Raw genomic sequence first — 25,360 nt, forward strand, 5'->3', positions numbered from 1 at the left:
GCAACTCATCCATGCCTGCCCATCCTGTGTGACTCCTGTCTACATTAGTCTCCACAGAAGGTGGAGACGAGTTAGGGACCTCCCTCGATTTCTCCTGACATTTGGAGGGATACCATTGGAATAGTATTATCCAAAGTCGGGCTGGTTTCGGGGTTGTCTGGGTGCTATGTGCAGGGTGGTTACTTGAACAAAGACATCGACCAAACCCTCACTGCTACTGGCTCATTTCTTTGTTAAGTCTCTCTCCAGGTTCAAAAGCATTCTGGGTATGAATAGATTCAGAGATTGCTAAATCTCTGCAGAAATTTTCCATTTAATTGGCTTGCCCCCAGCGCAGCCTGGGCTGAGAAAAATCTCCTTCCTCTTTTGAGTTAGCTTTGCTTCTCTCAAGCTTGAACCACACACTTAGTGCCCTGGACTAAAAAAAAATTATAAATGGCATTATTATTTAATAGCTTCTTTAAGTAACAAAGAAATGTAAACAAGCATTTAAAGGGACAGGTTTCCACTTGCAGACCATGGTGGCTCTAGCTGATGGGTTGGGTTGAATTTCTTCCCCGCCTCTTCCCCCATCCTTCTCTTCCCACCTGTTGAAGGGAAAATGGGAAGTGAACTGGTTGGATGAGTAAAGGAGAGCTAAGATTCTTCTTGGGTGTGCTCCAGGGAAGAGGGAGGCGTAGAGAGGAGAAGAGGCTCTATGGGCTAGACTTCAGTCACCCCAGGGATTCTGATCAAATTTCTTCTCATCTCCCCCCACCTCCTTGCCTGGTCCACCATTCTACAGGGTCTTCATGTTGCTTACTTTTCCTGCTTTCTGTTGTGAGGAGAAGCCCTGTTAACTGTTGGCTCAGCAAGAAAGAAATGGGGTGGGGCAGGGAATGTGGCTCACAGTCCCTCTCTCCCTAAGGAGAATAGGGGCAGCTAGGTGGTACAGTGGATAGGGTGCCAGTTCTGGAGTCAAAAAGACTCATCTTTGTGAGTTCAAATCCAGCCTCAGAAACTTACTAGCTGTGTGACCCTGGGTGAGTCACTTAACCCTGTTTGCCTCAGTTTCCTCAACTGTAAAATGACAAGGAAATGGCAAACCACTCCAGTATCTCTGCCAAGAAGACCCCAAATGGGGTCATAGAGAGTTGGACATGACTGAAATGACTGAATGACAACAAAAGGGAGAGATGTTCCCCATGTTCACATCTGGGCCTCCCTTCTCAGCCACATGGCTTCCCTTAAGGAAGACAGTTCCTTTCAAAAACAGGATCAAAACCCCCCTAGAAACTTGGGGAACCCTGGGTAAATGTTTATAGACCATCATGCAGACATCAATCAGCATCAAATCAAATCAAATCTCTATGGCAACATACCTGGTGGGGGAGGGGGGCAGTCACAAAGGTAATATAAAATGGTTTGAAGATGGAGAGAATGTTAATAACTGGGCGGGGGTGGAGATCAGGAAAGGCCTCCTGTAGGAGGAGACGCCTGAAGGAAGCTGGGGAATGGAAGGAAGCAAAGGTTGAGTGGGGAGAGCACAAGGGGACCATTTGTGCAAAAGTGCAGCCAGTCCTGGAATGGAAGTCAGCTTGCTCATTATCCTAGCTAGGCCTCTCTCCATTAGCCTGATTAGGACCATTGATTTATCCCTTTTTTGGTGGCAGAGGGGGGAAAAACCCATGCCATTTATGGGATATAAATATCTCAGAAAAAGCTCGAAAACATTGTGTCACATGTATTTTCTCGGCACTTCTGCAAACAGTCAATCACTCGACAAAGTACACCCGTCATTCACCAGCTTGGGGGGTGGGGGGGGGGGTGTTGGGTATGGAAAGGAGAAGGCAGAGAAATCCTCAAGGAAAGCATTCTCCAGAAAGCCTTCACCCAGAAGCACCATAGTCTTACTTCCAGCTGCAAACAGTGGCCACCATGTGTTGTCCGAAGTGTGCCCAGTCTTCTAGGAGTTTCTGAAGTATAATAGAAACACAAGGCACTTTTGACACTAGGTGATATCAGGACTACAGGAGGTAGAAAAGTAGAAATCATCCCCATCTACAGATGGGGAAACTGAGACCCAGAGATGGTTTACCTAAAAATCACCCGGCTAGTTTATGGCAAAGCTGGTATTTCAGCATAGGTCTTCTCATTACCGGGCAGCGAGATGGCTCAGTGGACAGAGTGAATAGAGAGGCCTGGAGTCAGAAGACCTGGGTTCAAATCCAACCTCACTAGCTGTGTGACCCTGGGCAAATCACTTAACCCTGCTTGCCTCAGTTTCCTTATTTATAAGATGGGCTGGAGAAGGAAATGGCAAAACCACTCCAGTATCTGTGCCAAGAAAACCCCAAATGGGGTCATGAAGAGTTGGACGTGACTGAAAACAACTGAACAACAACTTCTGATTACTGCCCACTGTATCATGCTATTTTGACAGAAAAATGTTTAATAGTATAGATCAAAGTTTTTAACCTGGGGCCATAAACTTTAACACACACATACACACACATATTATATATATTCACATACATATATACATATACATAGTGTATATATGCATATATGTGTTTGTGTATATGTATATACATATATATGTGTGTATATGTACGCATATATATGTATGTGTGTATGTATCTGTGTGTATATATATGTACATATATATACCCTTTTAATGTCATTGGTTTTCTTTGTGATTCTATGCATTTTATTTTATGCATTTAAAAACATTATTTGGAGGAGGGGCCCAGAGGCTTTATCAGACTCCCAAGGGTATCTAGGACAAAAAAGCAAAAAGGTTAGGAATCCCTGGAGACCATGGGAGTTCAGTTAGAACAAACAAAGGTTGCTGTGCCCCCATCATGGGCTGGGAAACTTCACTGGAGAAGGGGCATCTGAACTTGGCTTATGAGAGAAGAGAAAAGGAGACCATTCTACTGGGGGTGGGGATGGGGGCAGGAAGAAAGTAACCTGAGTAAAGACAAAGAGAAAAAAGAGAAAGAAGGTCAGGTCTGAGGAATGAAGATGAATCTTGCTTACCTGGAGTAAGAGGGAAGGGATGCATCCAGCCACTAGGTGGTGCCATAGTTGGAATTGGGAAGATTCATCTTAATGAGTTCAAATCCAGCTTCAGACACTTACTAGCTGTGTGACCCTGGGCAAGTCACTTCACCCTGTCTGCCTCAGTTTCTTCATCTGTAAAATGAGCTGGAGAAGGAAATGGCAAACTACTCTAGTATCTTTGCAACAAAAACCCCAAATGGGGTCATAAGTTGGACATGACTGAACAACAATATGTATAGAAAAGAATGCTGGTGTAGGAGTCAGGGGACCTGGGTTTGCATCCAGGATCTGCCCCTTCATTACTTGTGTGACTTTAGCCAAGTTATCTACCTTCGCTGGACTTTTGGGTTCTTCATCAAAAATGAAGAGGTTGAATTAGAAGAGGTCTCTGGTCCTTTTTATCTCTAACATTCGATGACTCTGATTCACACTGGGAAGTAGTGAGTAATAAGGGTCTAGGAGTGCCCAGCTGGACCTTGGCAGGGCCCTTTTGTATTCCTCTCGAGTCTCCTTAAGACAGTGTCAAATTCCTCTGCAAAGTTGATATCATGTGATACACCGTGATATTCCTTGATACAGTGTGAACTCCCCTGGCTCTAGAGATTGCCCTTGGCCCTTAACACCTCATTGAGGATGATTTATTTGGTCATGCTCAGTTCTTACACCTGGGCTATGTACACACACACACACACACACACACACACACACAGCCCTTAAAACGGAAGGGATAAGAATCAAAGAGAAAGAGAAATGAGAGTCCCCATCCCCCAGTTGGACTCATGGCCCTGGAGGAAGGGCCTATGCATTTAGAGGGTCCTTCCAGGACACCACATAGCCCGAGAAATGGCAATGCATGGAATGGCGAGAAGTTCCAGGGCCAAGCTGAGAGGCTGCTGCCAACAGTGGAGTGGCAGTTGCTAATTTATGGAGGAATTTTTGGATCAAGCCTTCAGGACCCGGCAGAGCAGGTCCTGACACTTGCCAACAAATGGAGGAGTCCCTGGACCAAGCCTCTTGTATCCAACAGAGGAGTTTCTAGACTAGACTGTCTAGGTCCCTGAGGGCAGAGACTGACTTTGCCTTAGCACAGTGTCTGGCACATAGTAGGTGCTTCATAAATGCTAAACTGACCCACTACTCTCCAGACACATTACTAAGTGCTAAGGATACAAAAAAGGCAAAATCAGTCCCTGCCCTCAATGAGCTTACATTCTAAAGGGGTAGACAATATGCAAAGAACTTTATAGAAGCATGATATACATATATGTAAATATATATACATATATATATATATGATGAATAGAAATAATTAATAGAGGGAAGGCTTAAGAGAGATCAGGAAAGTCTTCCTACATGGCAGAAGGTGCATTTGTAGCTGGGACCTGAAGGAAGTCAGCAAAGGCAGGAGATGGGTATGAAAAGAGAGAGGATTCCAGGCATGAGGTACACAGAGTTGAGAGAGAGTGTCTTGTAGGCTGATGTCACTAGATCACAGAGAATATTGGGGGAATAAGGTATAAGAACACTGGAAAGGTAGGAAGAGACCAGGTTTTGTTGTTGTTGTTGAGTTATTTCTGTTGTGTCCAAGTCTTTGTGACCCCATTTGGGGTTTTCTTGGCAAAGAAACTGAGGTGGTTTGCCATTTCCTTCTCTAGCTTATTTTATAGATGAAGTAACTGAGGCAGGCAGGGCAAAGTGACTTGCCCAGGGTCACGCAGTTAGTAAGTGTCTGATGTTGGATTTGAACTCATGAAGATGAGTCTTCCAAGCCCGGTGCTCTATCCACTGTACCACCTAGCTCTCCTTGCTTTAAAAGCCAGAGGTCTTTATATTCCATTCTGTAGCCACTAGAGTTTGTTGAATGGGGGTAGATGTTGGGGATGACCTGGGCTTTAGGAAGGTCAATCCAAAAGCTGAGAGGAGGATGGATTGGAATGGGAGGAGACTTGAGGCAAGGAACAAATGAGCAGACTGTCATAATTAATCTAAGCTAAGGTGATAAGATCTTGGAGCAGGATAATGTCAATGTCAGAAGGATATGTTGAAAAATAGAATTGATAGGGAAGAAGAGGGAGCTCTTTGAGAATTACTACCATTTTTTTCAGTGAAAAATGAAGTCAATGATCTCAGCTGAGAAGGGAGTAGAGGGGGAAGCTGTGGGGAGGTTTGAAGAGGGTTGAAAAGATTTAGAGAAGTTGAGTGAATGGGACATCAAATCTATTAGGGAGTTGTGAAAAGGATTGCCTCGCAGCAGTGAGGGCCCAGTTGAGACAATGTACCATGAACTTGTAGCGGGTGCCATGACCACAGTTTCATGATTTTCTCTAGCTTCATGCAGTAGCTCATGAGTAAGAGTGAAAGCGGCAGATGGTGGGAACTGTATTGTAGAAGTTCCTGAAAAAGGCAGGTATATCTTAAGCTGGACCCTCTAAGCAACTGGGAACCATAGAATCATTGACTGACAAGACAGGGTTTGAACGTTGGAAAGGAATTTGGCATTCTCACAAGGAATCCCCATCCTAACATCACCCATTAGTGGTCATCCAGCTTCTGCCTGAAGACCTCTAAGGAAGGGAAGCTTACCACCTCTTGAGGCAACCCATTCTTCTCATCATTTGGAAATTTTTTCTAACTTCCAGCCAGGCCTCTTTGGCATTCCCATCATTGCCCCTAGTTTTGTCCTCTGGGGCCAGACAGAACAAGCCTAATCATTCTTTTATACAATAGTCCTTCTAATACCTAAAGACGGCCAGCATGCCCCCCTCAGTCTTCTCTGGTTTAGGCTCAACCTCCCCAATTCCTCCAAGTGAGCCTTATGCAGTGCTCAGCCAGACCAGACCAGATACAGACTGGCGGAGGTCTTTGCCTTCTCCAGGGGCCCCTTGTTTGCATGATTGTTTTAGGGTAGGGCCTGATTTCATTGGGAAAGGTGGTAAATAGAGCACTAAACCTGGAATCCGAAAGACCTACGTTCAAATCTCTCCTCTCCTGGTTTTAAAACCAGGTTTTCTGCCTCTAAATCTGGAGGGTTTTTTTTTTCTTCCTTCACTGCCCCACAGCTGCCTGGACTAATTCTCATGACTATAGTATGTAAACATTTATGTTCCATTCAAGCTTTAGTGTTTGGTTTGGGCTGAAGTGGTGTAGGGCTGGATACAAGCTGTGCATAAGTCATTCCCATCAGCCCTGGCCTCCCTTCCAACTCTGCCTGCCCAGTTCTTCTGTCCTCCAGGCAATTTTACTCCCCCCACCTTCCCAAAGGAGCAGAAACCCATCAAAAGAATACCTCTCCTGACCTGCAGAGATGGCCCTGGTTTTTTCAAGGACTTTGCAGGGGACAAAGGGAAGTATGGAAAGAGAGAAGAAAGCAGAAAAGTGGGGAGAGGGAGAGAGAGAGAGAGAAGGGAGAGAGGAGGTAGAGAGAGAGGAGAGAGAGAGAGGAGAGAAGAGAGAGAGGGAGAGAGAGAGAGGGAGAGAGAGAGAGAGTTCACATAGGGAGGAGGAGGAGGAGAGGGGCCAGCCAGCAGTGCTAGGCAGCCAAGGCCTGAGCTTGCCTCTGTAAGTCACTGATCCTGGCAGCCTGGAGGTTTGTTTTGGCTGAGACCTGTCCTGGGAACCACAGTGAAGCTCACGCTCTTGGAATTTGCTCCCTTTACGAGTCACTCAACAACTTGGCTTCGATGGACGGTTTAGGGGAAGGAGAAAGAAAAGAAAAGAGAAAAAAGGCCTCTCAGCACTGTTGATAAAGTGTGCAAAACTGTGAGGCCAGGATCCCTGCTTCCATTTTCCTTGATCCTTTGCCTGGGGTGGGGTGGAGATGTAGAGGCTGGGGGTGGGGGAAGGGGACCTGAGCAAAGGGAGAGTCTCCAGAGAGGTTTGGTGACCCTGGGAAGAGAGCCAGGACCTGAAGGCCTGTCTTTGGCTGCTGAAAGGGCCTTGCAGAGAGGTGTTCCATAAACAGTGTTAGCACTGGGTGGGTGGGTGGGGGACCAATTGTGGCTTCCAATCCCCATGGCCCCCCTGGGAACTTGGCAACTGGCCATCTCCTCCTTTCCTCCTAGGTTTAGTGCAGGAAGGCAGGTCTTCTAGTCTGATCCCCTCATGTTACAAGTGGGGAAACTGAGGCCTAAAGAGAGAGTGCAAGTAACTTGCCCAAGAGGCAAAGTGGCAAAGTGAGGTTTTGAATCTAGGTCTTCTAACTCCAAAATATATAATTATGCCTCCTTAGGGAAAACAAATCAATGGTTTCTCACTCTGCTTCTTGGAATCTCTAAGTTTCTGCAAAAGTTAGCTCAGACCCTGACCTCCCACATGAGGCTTTTCCTGCTCCCTCCGTTGTTAGTGCCTTCCCCTAATAAGGCTGTTTCATATCAACAAGCAAGGGAAGGGGAAAGGAAGAAACATTTATTATGTGCCTACTATGGACCAGGCCCTCTGCCAAGCACTTTACAACAAGAAGAAGCAACAATCAAGAAAGTATTTATGAAGCAAGCCCCACTCTCAGGAAGCCTGCCTTCTATTTGCCTTCTTGGCTTCTTGTGGGTGTCATCTCCTTCTCCATTAGACTGTGAGCTCTTTGAGGACAGAGAGTCTTCCTCCCCTTCCTTCCCTTCCCCTCCCCTCTCCTCCTCCTTCCCTCCACTCATTTCTCCTCTTCTTTTCTTTTTCTTTCCCTATCTCCTTTGGTCTTTGTGTTCCTAACTCCTGACATATAGGAAGACCATAAGCAATGTTTGTTGATAGATTGACAGAAGTGGACCTGGGATCAGGGGAGGGAGGCAGAATGCCCTGTTCATCAAACCCAGTGAGCAACCATGATGAGTCCACTCTCTGGTAAAGGATGTGGCTTAGGAGAGCAGATAGAGACAGATGCCAAAGTCCTGGACTTTGGCTTCACACGGCTTATAGTTTAATTGCAGACACAAGCCAGGCAGGTGCCAAATGTGCATATCTCTCTGTCTCTCTCTGTCTCTGTCTCTGTCCCTCCGTCCCTCCTTCTCTCTCTCCTTCTCTCTCTCTCTCTCTCTCTCTCTCTCTCTCTCTCTCTCTCTCTCTCTCTCTCTCTCTCCCTCTCCTTTTCTTTGTCTTTTTTTTCTGAAGGGGGAAGGCAGGGCAATTGGGGTTAAGTGACATGCCCAAGGTCACACAGCTAGTAAGTGTGTCAAGCGTCTGAGACCAGATTTGAATTCAGGTCCACCTGACTCTAGGGCCAGTGCTCTACTCACTGTGCCACCTAGCTGCCCCTCCCCCACACACACACACAGAGGCAGAAGCAATCCTTAGCCTATACATCCCTAGAGAAGAGTCAGACCAGCAGAGTGGAGAGACCACAGATTTGGAATCAGGACAACCCAGACTCAAATCTCAACCATCTCTGGCATTTACTAGCTGAGTGACCAAGAGCAACGTCATCTTTAAAAGGGGGTAAATAATAACAGGGTAATTTGAAGCTCCAGTGAGATACTACCTGGAGAGGGCTTGCAAGCCTTAAAGCTGGATGTAAATGGCAGCATGTGGGGAATGGTGGGGTTTTATAGAAGTCAGGGCTAGCCAGAAAGTCAGAGGAAGCCCCCATGATGCTCTTACAGGAAGGTTCTGCTACCACTAAGAGAAAGCTGCTCTTGGGAGCTTTTACTCACTAGATTATAAGCTTCTTGAGGCCACAACTGATTTGCTGCTTTCCTCTTTATATCCCCAGAGCCTAGGACGTTTTGTATCCAGAAGGTGCTTGACGCATACTGTCTAGTTGAATTTATTCATTCAGCTTCAGTGAGTAGATTGTATTTTATCTTTTCCAATGACACTTAAAGGCAATTTTAAACATTGATTTTATGTGAAATTTTGAGTTCTGAATTTTCTCCCTCTTGCTCTCCCCTCCCCTCCCCCTAGATAGATTCAACGTTGATGAAAGTACTAGTGTATGCAGAAAATAATACTTGGAGCTGCAGGAAAGGCAAAGGTTTGATAAATTAGCTGTGTGGCCTCATGGAGCTTACAGTCTTGCAGGAAGCTAAGATACCGATATATTGCATTGTAATACATGCGAAATTGTAAGTGTGTTCAAGATCAAGTCAGTTAGCTAGCATTTATTAAGCACCTACTATGTGTCGGGCACTGTGCTAAGGGCTGGGGATACAAAGAAAGGCAAAAAAAAAAAAAGACAAACAACAGCCTCTGTCCTCAAGGAACTCACAGGTGAATGGAGGGGACAACAATTAATAATAACTAGTTATATAGAAAGTATATATAGAGTAGGGAGAAGACAATTTTTTGAGTGGGGAGCATTCGTAACTCAAGGCTCAGGAAAGGCCTACTGTAAAAAGTGAGATTTGAGCTGAGTCTTGAAGAAGTCAGAGATCTGAAGAGGTAGTGATGATGGCTAAGAATGTTGGGATGGGGGCGGAGGGAGGGGAACCAGGGCAAAGAACTGGAGATGGGAGAAGACGAGGTGCTATGTGATGAGGGGGTTGGTGGGTCAGGAAAGGCTTCCTGTAGAAGGCGGTGGGATTAGAGCGGGACTTCAAAGGATGGGCAGATAATGCTTCTTGGGAAAGGAACTGTGCCCCTTTTGTCTTTGGGGTCAGTGCCTAACACAGTACCTGGAATTTAGGAGACATTTAACAAATGCTTGTTAAACAGATGAAATGGTAAATCAGGGAAGGAAAGGTATTCAAGGCAAAATGACTTATGGGAGCAAAAGCCCACAGGTGGCGTGTTCAGGGGACAATTTGACTTTGGTATATACATATATGTATGTGTATGTGTATGCATATGTGTATATTGTAGGTATACATGCATGCATATGCATATAAAGGTATTTGTGCATTTTTATATGTATGCATTTGCACATGTGTATGTACATATATGTGTGTATCTCTAGCTCTATCAACAGCTAGGTGGCGCCATAGTGGATGCAGCACTGAGCTTGGAATCATCTTCCAGAGTTCAAATCTAGCCTGAGACACTTACTAGCTGTGTAATCCTGGGCAAGTCACTTAACCCTATTGGCCTCAGCATCCTTATCTGTAAAATGAGCTAGAAAAGGAAATAGCAAACCACTCCAGTATCTTTGCCAAGAAAATACTAAATGAGGACACAAATGAACCACTCAACAATAGCATGTAGTTATACTGATAGTTTTTTATTTTTTCAATAAATTTTTATTGCTGTCTTTTTTACATGATTATAATTTTCCCAGTACAACTCCCCTTCTCCCTCCCAGAGAACCATGCTATATAACAAATAGTATTTTTAAGATGAAAATTAAAAATGAGAGAAAAATCAGCATAGCCAATCAATACTTTGAAAAAGTCCGAAAACCTATTCGGTGTGCAGTCTCCCAGCTCCATGAAGAGTTATGTCAGGATTCTCCTCTGATTTCTCTTTTTTTTTGAACCATGCTTGATCTTTATCATCTTGCAATATTAACTTTTGATTTTGTGTGTTTCTGTGTTCGGCTGTTCTTTCCATTTACATTGTTGTAGTCATTGGGTATATTATTTTGTTGGTTCTGCTTGCTTAATTCTGCATCAGTTCATGTAGATCTACTCATGCTTCTTTGTATCCATCGCTTTAATAATTTCTTACAGCATGGTAGTATTCCGTTGCATTCACATACCACAATTTGTTTAGCCGTTCCCCAGCCAACAGTCATCTACTTTGTTTCCAATTCTTTGCTATCCCCAAAAGTGCTGCTACAAATATTTTTGACTTAGATGGGGACTTTCTTCATATCCTTGGCCTCCTTAGGGTATAAGCTCAGTAATGAAGTCTCTGGGTCAAAAAGTATGAACATTTTAGTCACTTTATTTGCTTAATTCCAAATTACTTTCCAACATGGTTGTAGCAATTCATAGCTTCACCACAATGCATCAGTTTGACCGTCTTCCCACAACCTCGCCCACTTTGATTGTTGCCATGACTGGCAAGTTTTCATTCTCATCTTCCCCCTCTTCTAGCTGCCCATCTCCCAAGTGGACAGAACAAGGGAGACAAGAGAGGTTTCAACCCCATGTCTATCAGGCCTTCCTGCAGAGGCTGAAGCCCATCATCTCCCCTGCCCTTGCAATAATGGAAGGAGGACTGGGGAGCAATTTTGAAATAGTGAAGTGACACAATGGATCCATCAGTAGGCCTGGAGTTAGGGAGACCTATGTTCAAATCTGGCCTTGGACACTTATTAGCTGGGTTATTGTGGTTATCATTGTTCAGTCATTTTCAGTCATGTCAGACTCCTTGTGACCCCATTTGGGGTTTTCTTGGCAAAGATACTCAAGTGGTTTGCCATTTCCTTTTTTGACAGATGAAGAAACTGAGGCAAACAGGGTGAATTAACTTGCCCAGGTTCATACAGCTGGTAAGTGTCTGAAGCTGGTTTGAACTCACTCCAGGCTGGGCATCCTATCCACTGTGCCACCTAGCTGCCTCAGGATTGATCCCCAGTTTGGATGACTCTGGGCAAGTCACTTGACCTCTCTGCCTCAGTTTCCTCAGCTGTAAAAAGGGGGCATTAACATCATCTATCTTCCAGCATTGTTGCAAGGATCAAATGATGTAATGTTTGTGAACAGCTTAGCTCAGTGCCTGACATACAGTAGGTGCTCAATAGATATTTGTTTCCTTCCTTCTTGTGTGACTTTAAGCAAGTCACTTTTCCTCCTTATCATTCATAGTTCTGGTCCTGTGAGCTACTAGGCATATCATCCCGGGCAAGTTATGTCTGTGTCTCAGTTTTCTCACGTGTGAAATAAAGGGGCTGGACTCGATGACCTCCACATTTCCTTCCAGTTCTCCATTAGCCCTACAATCTGACGGTGCCATGGAAATGGCCCACAGTGTCAAGCTCACAGGATTGTTGACTGATGAGCTCTTTCCAAGCACCATGAAGTCACCACGGAGGTATGGACAGATTTTCCCTCTTTTTAATCTCCCTCTGTGCTTTGGGCTGCTATTGGAGGGCTTGGATTTCCCAAGTGCTGATGTGAGCCCTGGAACACTTCTCCCCTGGGAGAAATGGGTCACTGGAGAAACCTGCCCTTGCAGACTCCACCCACGGTGTTGGTTGAGGATGAGTCATGGCCCTGGGAACCTCACCCAGCCATCGCTGGTCTGCTGAAGCCTGGACGGAAAAATCGATTTCCATAGGTCTGTCGCTTTTGTTCATCTAGCCGAAATGTCTCTACCTCCTTAGCTCTGGCCCCATCATACCCTTTGAGCTTGGCAGAGGAGAGGGGCTGAGCATACACATCCCTTGGCCTCCTGCCTCTCCTCCTGCCTCCAAACACACCCAGATTGTATGATTGGGGACTGAAGAATGCCTGTCTTATCTTGCCAGACGCTGCCTAAATGCTCTCACTCACACATTTGTGTAAGGAAGATGCCGGCATCTGCGAGGGCTGGTGGTGACCTGGAACAGTCTTTGAAAGGATCCAGCCAACTGAATTTAATTAAGCTACAGTTCCAGAAGCCAAAACTATTTTCCTAAGAAAGTGAGAGAACCGGCAAAAAAGTCCCCTGCTGAGGGAGCCCCACACACTCAACTGAGCAGCATTTCCTGTGTCAGAGACTGTCCTGAAGCTGCCAATGGGGCCCTTTTCTCAGCGAGCTGATCTGATTGAAGAAGCATTGATCCCAACTCAAAATGATGATCACATGGCAACGGTGGTGATGAGGCCCATGGTGACTTTTTGCCTCTGGCTATACTGCCTTGTAACCCCAGGTGAATTACCTAACTGCTCAGTGGATGAGGCACCAGGGGTATGGTGGTAGGGAAATCTGGAAGGCTGTACAGTTCAGACAGGGTGCTAACCTGCACTGGAACAGGAAGTTTTCTCATCCAGGAATTGTCTATACCAATTAATTTACCAGTCTAAGTCTGCGTCCCTATTTATTTCTGTCATTCTTTCTGTATCTATCCATTCCTTCATCTATCTATCTATCTACCATCTCTATCCATCATCCATCTATTCTATCTATCTGTCTATCTATCTATCTGTCTATCTATCTATCTATCTATCTATCTATCTACCATCTCTATCCATCATCCATCTATTTGTTCTGTCTATCTATCTATCTGTCTATCTATCTATCTATCTATCTATCTATCTATCTATCTATCTACCATCTCTATCCATCATCCATCTATTTGTTCTGTCTATCTATCTATCTGTCTGTCTATCTATCTATCTATCTATCTATCTATCTATCTATCTATCTACCATCTCTATCCATCATCCATCTATTTGGTCTGTCTATCTATCTATCTATCTATCTATCTATCTATCTATCTGTCTATCTATCTGTCTGTTTGTCCATTCATTCTTTCAGCTATCTACCTATCTACCCATTCCATTATCTATCTGTCTGTCCACTCATTCCTTCATTTATCCACCTACCTATCTACCTACCTATCTACCCATTCCTGTATCAATTTATCCATTCCTTTATCTATCATTCATCTATCTATTCATCCATCTATCCATCCATTCCTCTATCTACCCATTCCTTTATCTATCATTCTTCATCTATCCATTCATCCATCTATCAAATCATTCCTCTATGTATTCATTCCTTTATCTATCATTCTTCATCTATCTATCCATCCAACCATCTATCAATCAATCTATGCATTCCTTCATCTATCCATCCATCCATCTATCTATCTCTTCATCTATTTACTCCTCTATCTTTATTGTTGTTTTGTGACTGTGGAACCCCAAACAAGTCACACTCTCAGTTTAAGTAACTGAAGACAGCTAGCTGGTACAATGGATAGAGTGCTGGGTCTGGAATCAGGAAGACCCAAGTTAAAACCCAGGCTCATACACTTACTAACTGGGTGACTTTGGGCAACGTATTTCTTCTCTGTCTCCCTCAATTTTCCCATCTGTAAAATGGGTATAAAAATAGCACCTACCTCCCAGGATTGCTGTGAGGATCAAAGGAGAGCACATTTGTAATGCACTTAGCACAGTCTCTGCCACAAAGCAGGTTCTGCATAAAAGCTTATTCCCTCCTCCTTCCCTTCAGTTTCCCAGGCAACTCTTTGAAACTCTCTCTATAAAGTTGCAGGGAAGGCACTGACTCGCATTGGCAGATCAAGTTTCCTCACCCAGGAAGTCCCCACTCAATCGATGAAGTCCCCAGGTCCTGTCTCTATCCTGTTATTATTAGAGCCATAAATATCACTTGCTCTACCATTGAGAAGCACGGCTATTCCAAAGCTGCCAGGAGAGCCATCTTTGTGGCACTAGAGCTGGAGAGTGATTTGGGCCTTTCTTTCCTTAGATTTTCTAACTCTCCACAACAGGTATGATAAGGGTATATAGTTCCTTTTCTTGTTTACTTTAAACTAAAAACAATTTTTTTTTGCATCAACATAAATGTCTTAGAACAGAGAATGTCAGGGCTAGGGAGGGGCCTTGGAACAGAGGATTCAGAGCTGGGAGGCACCTTGCTCAAGATATCACATCTTGCCCCCTCTCTTTACTGAGGTCCAGAGAGAAGGGAAGGGGAAGGGGAGCAAGCGCTTATTAAAAGACTACTATGTGTCAGGCACTGAACTAATGCTTGACAAGTATAATTTCATTTGATTCTCACAAACAACCCTTTTAAACAGGTGTTGTCGTGATCCCTAGAACAGAGGTCTTCCTGACTCCAAGCCCAGCGCTGTATCCACTGGGCCACCAAGGGACCTGCCTGTGACAAACCCCACACTTCTCTGACCTCTGTTGCAATACAAACAACTAACTAAATATGTAATAAGATTAATCCTATAACCATATCATACCTGTCTCAAGAGAGTTAGAAAATGTGAGGAAAGGCAAAGTCTAAACCTCCTGAAGCTTTTAGAATAGCCCCACTTCTCAATGGGAGAGCAATTGGTTATATTATATTGTGCTGTATTACATTACATTACATCATATCATATCATATCATGTTCTATCATATATTATAGATTGTATCATATTGCATCATGTTATATCATGTCATATCATGTCATGTCATGTCATATATCACATCACATCATACCACGTTATATTGTATCATATTATGTCATATCATGTCACGCTATGCTTTATTATGTTATATTATGTCATGCTGTGCTATGCTGTATTAGATTATTAGATCATTCCATTATTTTATATTGTGTTGTGTTGTACTCTTATGCTATGCTATATTATATGTTGTGTTGCGCTGTGCTGTGCTGTGTTACGTTATGTTGCTATGTTCTGTTCTATCATATTATGTTGTGTTATGCCATATTGTGTTATATCATTATAGTTTATTATATTAAAAATAATCATGGGGCTAGGGACAGGATGTGTGAATTCATCGATGTAGGGAACCACAGGGTGAGTAAACAATCTCTGTCAACGCTAGACTGGCACCTTCTCTCACCCGCGGCTCCAAGAAGCTCTAGCACTCACCTGGTAAAGCTGTCTTGGTAAACGGGCTGAACCAGGCTGAGGGTAAGCAACCGGCCTCCAATCTGTCAATGAGCTAAGGGAGTGTCTGTCCCAAGCACGTGAAGGCTTCCCCTGGAGGAACAGGCGGATAAGAACAATTTGTTCCAATGGCCACGAAGGCGGCAAAAGCCCGAGCTATGGAGCACTTAGAGCTTGGTTAGACATGGGAGAGGCCAAGGTCATCCACTGCACCCCAGGCCATCACCAGGGATCTTGACCTTCATCCTGACACTGGATGTCGATGACTCTGGGACAAAGAGTGAGATGTAGGATTTCATGCAACTCTGCCTCACTTAAATCCAATTAATGCAGGAGTTGAGATATCACCCGTGTTATCATTGATCCTCTTCAACAGCCAAAAGACAAGCAACGACAAACAAGCACCTTCTCAGAGACTCGGAGAATCTTAGAGAATCGCCTAACCCTAATTCCAGTCTGGGGGAATCGAGAGTTTAAGGACTCACCCAGGGTCATAAATCAGTATTGTCAGAGGCTAGAGTGTGCCATCGTGCACAGTCTGGGTAAACTCCTTCCTTCATCTTACTGGTAAGAAAATTTCTCTGTGGTCACACAGGCGGTTGTTGTTCAGTTGTTTTCAGTCGTGTCTGACTCTTTGTGACTCCATTTGGGGTTTTCTTGGCAAAGATGCTGGAGTGGTTTGCCATTTTCTTCTCCAGCTCAGTTTGCAGATGAGGAAACTGAGGCAAACAGGGTTAGGTGACTTGCCCAGGGTCACATGGCTAGTAAGTGTCTAAGGCCAGATTTGAACTCAGGAAGACGACTCCTTGCACAAAACAGAAATTTAATAAATACCTGGTGTTTTTTTGCTATTGTTGACGACCAAGTATTTACTAAATGCCTACTATATGCCAGGCACTGATGACGTATGATGACACATACAGAATTTAGTATACAATTATATACTGAGCACTGCTACATTTTAGCCCACTGGAAAGAGATCTGGATGACCTGGTTTCAAATCCTGACTATTTCAACTATGGTGCCATGACAGAGGAGGCAGAGAAGCTTTGGCACTGAAGGCAACTCTATGGCTGCAGCCACTCCAGGACAGAGCCCCCCAGCCTTTGCCCCCAGAGGGACTGGGGGTATAAGTGGAGCCTTGGAGAAGGGCATCATGATGCCAGGATCCTGGAAATGGCAGCCAGGGGTAATTGCAGCTCGCCCTTCTGATGAAATGTTCAGATTTTCTACACCAGAAGGAAGAAAAATTTGGGGGGAGGAAATGCACCCCTCCTTTTGGATGTCAGCACTCTGGGGTTCACTTCCTGCTAGTTACCGCTAGGGAACCCTAGTTCTTCCTGCTCCTCCTCCTCATTATAATTATAGCTAACATTTAATCCTCACAACCACTCTGGGAGTCAAGTAAATGCTGTATTATCCCCATTTTTCAGATGAGAAAACTAAGGCAAACAGGTTAGGTGACTGATCCAGGGTCACACAGTTAGTCAGAGTCTGAGGCCAGATTTGAACTCAGGTTTTCCTGACTCCTGGGTAGCTAGGTGGCACAGTAAACAGAGTGCTGGGCCTGGAGTAAGGAAGACTCAGCTTAGTGAGTTCCAGTGTGGCCTCAGATACTTACTAGCCGTGTGACCCTGGGCAAGTCACTTAACCCTGTCTGCCTCTGTTTCTTCATCGGTAAAATGAGTTGGAGAAGGAAACAGCAAACCACTCCAGTATCTTTGCCAAGCAAGCCCCAAATGGGGTCACAGAGAGTAGGACACGACTGAAAAAAGGCTGACCCATAGACTTCCTGACTCCAAGCCTAGCACTCTGTCTGTTATACCACTTACACTCCTGTGGATGAAGAGGCATTCACTATGCTCCAAAGCAGCCCATTCCCCTTTGGGACACTTCTATCTGTTCAGAAGCCTTTTCAATACTGAGGATTTCCTTCACCCGATCTGGGATCTCCGTGAGGGGAATAACCCATCCAACAACACAGGTGGCAACCCAGCTGCATTTTCTCATTCCTCATAGTTCTTGTCCCAGTCTTTGCCTAATCCTTCACAAAGGGTTTAGCAAGCCTCCGGTTTACTTTCTTTTTGATCTTTGAATATGTAGTGGGTACCAGCCGGCCATTATTTGTCTATCCTTAATGATCACCGAATGATCATACCTTCCAGTGATATGTTTTCTTAAGGACCTCTTCAACTGTGCTCCCTAAATGTGGGCCATTATTAGAAGAATGCTGTAGGCCTGCTTTCCCTTGTAAGTCACCGCTCTGTTGTCCTTTGCATCTCCTATTATTTGTGACGTCCAGAGAGCTCGGTGTTCCCTTGATCAGTCAGCAAGCATTTCCCTCCTCTTTTTGCCTCTGACCTGACAGACTTGCATACTTTTTCTCTGTGGCCTCTTCACACTGGAACATCCCTCTGTCCTCCCATTGGCGAGGTTGTCATTTTGTCCAGAGGCCTAGATTGGCCATCCTCCATTCCCCTACCGCTTCTGCTTTTAACTTTCAGAACTTTGCCTATGTTCCCTTGCAGCTACCACCACTCCCTGCTGCTTTTCATCTCCTTTTTGAGTGTTGGATTCTCCTCTTTTCCCTGTTACAATATAAGCTTTTTGCTTTTCTTCGTAAACATATCACTCCATATAGTGTCTAGTACACAGTTAGCACTTAATAAATGCATGGTGCTTGCCATTAAGCATCTGTGTGCCTGGCACTATGCTAGTCCTGGAGATATGATTCACAACTTTATAGCATCACCCGGAGACCATAGATGTTTTTTTTAAAAAAAAATGGATCGGCTGCTTTCAAGACCAGCCTTAGATTTTTGGATGCGTTTTTTTCTTAGACTGAGATGAAATCTTCCTCTCTGCAACTTCCTCCCCCTCCCCCCACCACATTGTTCTGTGCTCTGGGGACAAGCAGGACAAGCTTAATTCTTTCTCTGCCTGACAGTCCTTCAGATACAACCAGAGTTATCACATCCCTCTTGCCCCTGTCCCCACTCCCTACCAAGCCTTCTGTTCTCCGTACTAAACATGCTGAGTCTCTTCCACCAGTCCATTCATGGCATGGTCTTCATTTGTCTAAAAAGTCAGGTTACCCTTCACTGGGGGCTCCTAGCTCATCAATGTCCTTCCTAAAATGGGATGCCCAAAGCTCGATGGGGGATTCCTAATGTAAGTGACGCCCACCAGGGTAGAATAGACAGCAGGATAGAACATAAGGTCCTTGAGGGCAAGGACTATTCCACTTTTTTAACTTTGAATCTCCAGCATCTAACACAAAACCTGGTACACAGTAGGTGCTTAATAAATGCTTGTTGATTGTTTTGAGCCCTCTACTTCTCTGAATTCAGCTCAGGATCACTTTAGGTTTTAGGGGCTGTTATATTACACCCTGAAAGTTAAAATAGTGGCTAGATAGTGGCAGCCTCAGGATCGAAAAGATTTGGAATATTGCCTCCAACATCCACTGGTTGTGTGACTCTAGGCAAATCACTTAACCAGTGACCTAGGAAACTCTTCAAGACTTGAAGTGGTAGAGCAGGTACCAGCCTGCATTGGTAAAGGGAGTTTCCTTCCTGTCACCTACCTACACCAATGAAATCATAGGTTTGGTACCAAAAAAATCACACTTTTACCTCCCAGGTAACTATATGCCTTAACCCAACTAAAATACATAGCTTCTTAAAGAAGACCTTGGTATTAAATGGAAATTTGGCGTACTGGGTGGGGACGATGGGGATGGGAAGGGAATTGGGAGTGGGGGGTGGAAAGAGAATTTTGTTTGAGAGGGGGAGATGAGAAGCAGGCTTCCGGTCTCCCTTAATAGCCAAGGCAGTATAGAATAGTGGAAAGAACACTGGAGTTGGAGTTAGCAGACCTGAGTTCTAATCCCACCTGCGATGCTTGTTACTTGTGTGACCTGTGTGACAAATCCCTTAACCTCCCCAGGGCTTCAGTTTTCTCATCTGTAAAATAAGAGAATTGGGCAAGATGGCATCCAAAGTCTCTTCTAACTCATAATCCATAATTCTAGCATCCTACTCCTCCTCTCTGGGCCTCAGGTTCCTTCTCTGTAAAAAGCAGAGCCTGAGGTCCCTCCTAGCTCCAACGCCATGAGTGGATAATATATGCCTGGGTAAGATAGGTTCTTAGGGCACCATGGGCATTTATCAAACGCAATAACAAATCCAGTGATCTTTGGCTCCATGTGCCCACCACCCTGCTGGGGATCAGAGTCAAGGCCAGCCCTTCTTCTCTCAGATCCCTAACCGGTTTTCCCACCTCTTCCTAGCTGCCAGCTAATGATGTAATCATACTTAGTATTTATTTTGCACGTTCTCAGGAACTTTGAGCACTTCACAGAGATTATCTCATCCATTCTCACCCCTGAGGAGGTCCCACCCAGGACTGCCTGAATTGATGGTCTAACATACCATGCTCCAAAAAGCTTACTGGCTTGGGCCCGCTTCCATGTTCTAATGTCCATCTGAGCTCTGCCAATCTCTGTTCTAAAACTTCTCCCTCCCAGCCCTGCTATTCTGTGTTCTGAGGGGATTAGCACAGTGCCTGGCACATAGTAGGCACTATATAAATGCTGATTCTCTCCTAAGCCTCCTCCTGTTTAAGGATGGAGTGCTGGCCTGGGGTCAGGAAGTTGCTGTTCAGTCATTTTTAGTGGTGTCCAACTCTTGGTGACCCCATTTGGGGTTTTCTTGGCAGAGATGCTGGAGTGTTTTTGCCATTTCCTTCTCCAGCTCACTTTACAGATGAGGAAACTGAGGCAGGTGGGGTTAAATGACTTGCCCTGAATCACACAGCTAGTAAGGGTCCAAGGCCGGATTTGAACTCATGAAGATGAGTCTTTCTAATTCCAAGCCTTGCTCTATCCCCTGCACTACCTAGCTATCCTTTGAGTCAAGAAGATCTGAATTCAAATCCAGCCTCAGACACTTCCTAGCTGTGTGATCCTGGGCAAGTTACTTAATCTCTTTCTGCTACAACTGCAAAATGGGGATAATTATAGCACCTACAGTTCAGGATTGTTGTGAGGATTAAATTATATAGTACAGTGGTGCTTAATAAATGCACAAAGGATTTACTTCCTTTGTTTGGCCTGGCCCTGGTATTCTGGGACCTTAGGTCCCCTTCCAGCTATGACAATCCAATGTTCCTCCCAGTTCTGACATTCTCTTTAGATGTCAGGGAGTGATGAATAGGGAGAGATAATTTAATTTGTCCAGGAATACTCAGAGAGTCAGAAGTAGAAGGGCCTGGACCTAGAACCCATGCCACTGGACACTCAGTTCTATATTTTATCCCTCTGGACACTCGGAGCCTCTTCCGGTTAGAAGTCCAAGGCCATCCCTTGCTCGCTGGGGCCAGGGCTTTTGTCTAACTTTACCTTGCACAGTGACGGGCTTCCTTGATAACTTAGCCCCTGACCTGCAGCTAGTTCCCAGAAAATTCTCTGAACAGACGCTCCCTGAGAGGGGTGAGTCAGAGAGCTCCCACTGGGCCTGAAGCTGCTTCAACTTGTCCTTTTGCCTTGGGCTCCGGATCAAAGACGAAGGTGATGAGGCTGCCCAGCAGAAGGCAGTGAGGTCTACACAAGACAGAATCAGACCTCGAGCTGGGAGACCTGGCTTCTAATGCCAGCTTTGCATGAACTCGCTGTGCAGCCTCTGGGGCCCTTTCTGTCTCTGTGAAATCAGCCTAATGACACCTGCCCTCCTCCCTCTCAGGAAGGCTGGAAGGATAAAGGAAGATAACATATCTCACAATAAAAAAAGCAAAAGTTTCAGCTTCCATGCCATAGGTGGCTTTTATTACCAAGTTGGCTTCACCAGAGAGGAACAGAGGCTTATCTTGATTGAGAAAGGAGAAATAAATCAGAGGACTTTATTCTCATAATGAGTTAGCATGGTACAGTGAGGAGAGTTGACCTGGGTTCAAATCCTGCCTCAGACACTACTAACTTTTTGGCCCTGGACAAATCACTTAAACTCTCCAGGGCTCGATGTTCTCATCTGTGCCTGGCACATAGTATTCAATTAATTTTAATTATAATTTTAAAACAATTAATTAAAATTTCAAAAATTAATAAATCCTTTATCTCCATATATAAAATTAGGGCATTGGGCTCAATGACCTCTGAGGGGCCTTCCACCTCTAGAGGTCTCTGATCTGTTGCTGTTCCTGCTGTTAAAAGTCAGTAGAGAAAGGGTGGGGAAGGGGCCGTAGCCTGAGGTTGGGAAGATAGGTCACATCCCACCTCCCAGGGACAGCTGATCATGGGCCTTGCCTCCAGCACAATCATACTTCCTCTTTTACCTGCTAACCAATTCTTCCTCACTCTACTTCTCCCCTTCTACACTAGGCATCACTTTCCATGCTGCTGTTGTTGAATTGTTCCAGTCATATCAGACTCTCCATGATGCCATTTGGGGTTTTCTTAGCAGAGATACCAGAGTGGTTTGCTATTTCCTTCTCCAGCTCATTTGAGAGATGAGGAAACTGAGGCAAACAGGGTTAAATGATTTGCACAAGTGTCTGAAGCTAGGAAATGTCTGAAGCTGGATTTGAACACCACCTAGCTACCCATAATCTGACTGCAACTGGAGCACCCTGACCAGCAAAATGCTCTTCCCTTGAGTCAGTTGGTTAACAAGCATCTATTAAGCACCTACTATATGCCAAGCATTGTACTGAACTCTGGAGGTACAAAGGAAGACAAAAATAGTTCCTGCCCTCCAGGATCTCACAGTCTAATGGGGAAAGAAAACATGCAAAGACCTATGTATATGCATGATCTAACCAGTGGAAATACAGTGGGAGGTAATCTTAGAAGGAGGGCACGAGCATGGAAGGGGAATTTTTACACTGAAGGGCATTTTGTAGAAGGTGAGGTTTCACCTGAGACTTGAAGAATCCAGGAAAGCCCCACATAGAACACCTCAAATCTCCTCCAAGATATAGTAGGAGCCTGTTGGAAGGAGTGGGCTTCCTGAGCTTCAGACTTTTTTATGCTGCTGTTTTCAGAGCTAGCTTGGGGGTTGGGGGGGAGGGGTCTGAAAGTTTTTGATGCTTCCAATGTAGTATGATGCAGGGAGAAGTATGGTCACAGCCTGAAGCTTAGGAAGACTGAAGTGCTCCACCCCAGGAACAGAGAATAATTTTAATTTAAAGTTAAAGTCAAGAAATAGGCTGAAAAAGTGAACAAACAATAGAAAAGAACTTTACCACAAAAGATTACTATGGTGATAAGGATGACTAAGTCACAGACTCAGAAGACAACAATGTGAAAACAGCTATAGAAAGTATCAAAGGGGGAAAAATGCAAATTGGACATAAGCCCAACAAGAACTCCTGAAAGAGTTAAAGGAAGAGATAAGAGGTGTGGAGGAAAAATTGAGAAAAGAAATGAAAGTGATGCAAGAAAATTAAGAAAAGAGAATTAACAGCTTGGTAAAAGGGGCACAAAAATATTGAAGAAAATAACACCTTAAAAAAAACAGAATTGGCCAAATAATAAAAGAAGCACAAACATTCACTGAAGAAAATAATTCCTTAAAAATTAAAATTGGGCAAATGGAAGCTAATGACTCCATGAGACATCAAGAAACAATAAAATAAAGTCAAAAGAATTAAAAATAGAAGAAAATGTGAACTATCTCATCAGAAAGACCACTGACCTGGAAAATAGATTGAGGGGAGATAATTTAAGAATAATTGGGCTACTTGAAAGCCATAATAAAAAAAGACCCTATCATATTTCAAGAAATTGTAAAGGGAAACTGCCCCAATATTTTAGATCCCAAGGGTAAAATAGAAATTGAAAAATCCACCAATCACCACCTGAAAGGGGTCCCAAAATGAAAACTCCCAGGAATATTTTACAAAATTCCAGAGCTCTCAGGTGAAGGAAAAAATATTGCAAACCTTCAGAAGGAAACAATTCAAATTCCATGAAGGCATACTTAGGATCAGATGAAATTTAGCCAACTTCCACATTAAAGGAGCATAAGGCTTAGAATATGATATTACAGAAGATAAAGGAGTTAGGATTACAACCAAGAATAATATATCCAGTATAATCCTTCCAGGGAAAAAAGTGTGTATTTAATGAAATAGAGGACTTTCAAGCAATCCTGATGAAAAGATCAGAGCTGAATAGAAATTTGACATTCAAACACAAGACTCAAGGGAAGCATAAAAGGAAAGGAAAATCGTAAGAGACTCAATAAGGTTAAACTGTTTACATTCCTATATGAAAAGATGACACTTGTAACTCCTAAGAACTTTATGTTATTAGGATAATCAGAAGGAATCTTTATAGACAGAGAGCACAGGTGAGATGATGATGTTGAGATGATCTCAAAAAAGAAAAAAAACACACCAAAAGGGTAAGAAAGAGCAGTGTACTGGAGAAGGGGAAGGGAGAGGAAGAATGGGGAAAATGAGCCTTTAACTCGACAACACCACTATTAGGGCTGTATTCCAAAGAGATCAAAGAGAAAGGAAAAGGACCTATATGTACAAAAATATTTATAGCAGCTCTTTTTGTGGTGGCGAAGAATTGGACATTAAGGGGATGCTATTAATTGAGGAATGGCTGAATGAGTTGTCATATATGATGGTGATGGATTGTTATTGTGCTGAAAGAAATGACAAGGGGAAGAGTTTCAGAAAAACCTGGAAAGACTTATATGAACTGATACAAAGCAAAGTGAGCAGAGCCAGGAAATCATTGTACACAGTAACAGCAATATTGTAACACTATTCAACTGTGAAAGACTTAGCTACAATGATTCATGATAATTTCAAAGGACTTAGGATGAAAAATGTCATCCACCTTCAGAAAAAGAACTGATGAACTCTGAGTGCAAATCGAAGTATAATTTTGCCACTTCCTTTATTTTTCTCTATTTTTTTGGTGACATGGCTAATATGGAAATATGTTTTACATGATTTTACACATATAACTGATATATTGCTTGCCTTCTAAGCAGGTGGGAGAGGGTCAGGAGGGAGCGAGAGAATTTGGAACTCAAAAAATTTTTTTAAAAGAGTGTTAAATATAAGTAAATTTTTAAAATTAAAAATAAAGACAGATAGTTGAATAAAGGGAAAAAAGAAAAAGAAATACAAAATAGTTAGAAGAGGGAAAAGAGCACTGACCAGAAGAGGGACCAGGCAGGCCTTGGTGGCCCCTAAGCTGAGTCTTGAAGGAAGTTTGGGATTTGAGTGATTCCAAGTGAAGAGAAAATTAAACCAGGAAGAGAGGCCAGTTTGTCCAGTGGTGGGAAATGGCATGCCAAATTTGGAAGAATTTCTAGTCTCTCCTGTTTGGCTAAAACAGAGGGTATAGGAAGGACTATAATAGGAACCAAAATTAGGAAAGTAAGTGGGACAGCAGAGGGCTTTAAATGCCTTTCAACCTGCAGTTAGTAATTTTGCCTAGGGGCAATAGGGAGCTACAGTAGATCAGCATTGACATTGGGTGAGCCAGGGACTTCTACTTTTAAAAGGGATTTGCATCTCAGCCTGACTACCACCTCCACGACTATGCACAAAGGCAAAAAAGGCTGCAGTCTCCCAAGGTCTGCCTCGCAAAACTAAGGGATGGGAAAAAGGAGAGGGGGAGACTTTAGATTCAAGAGAATGCAGCTTATGCATGAATCAGCAGTTATTGGAACTCACCCATGTCTCAGAGAGCAAGCCAGACTCACAGCAACATGCCCCAGTGAGGGAGTCAGGGGTTTTAGATACCATCTTCCCAGCCTCAGGAGGGCCCTCCCATCCCACCACAGTACTTTATCCCCAACAGCTGGATGGATATGTGTTCAGAGATGATACTGGCTGGCAAGGAT

The sequence above is a fragment of the Trichosurus vulpecula genome, chromosome 1, assembly GCF_011100635.1.
Source record: "Trichosurus vulpecula isolate mTriVul1 chromosome 1, mTriVul1.pri, whole genome shotgun sequence".
NCBI lineage: Eukaryota > Metazoa > Chordata > Mammalia > Diprotodontia > Phalangeridae > Trichosurus > Trichosurus vulpecula.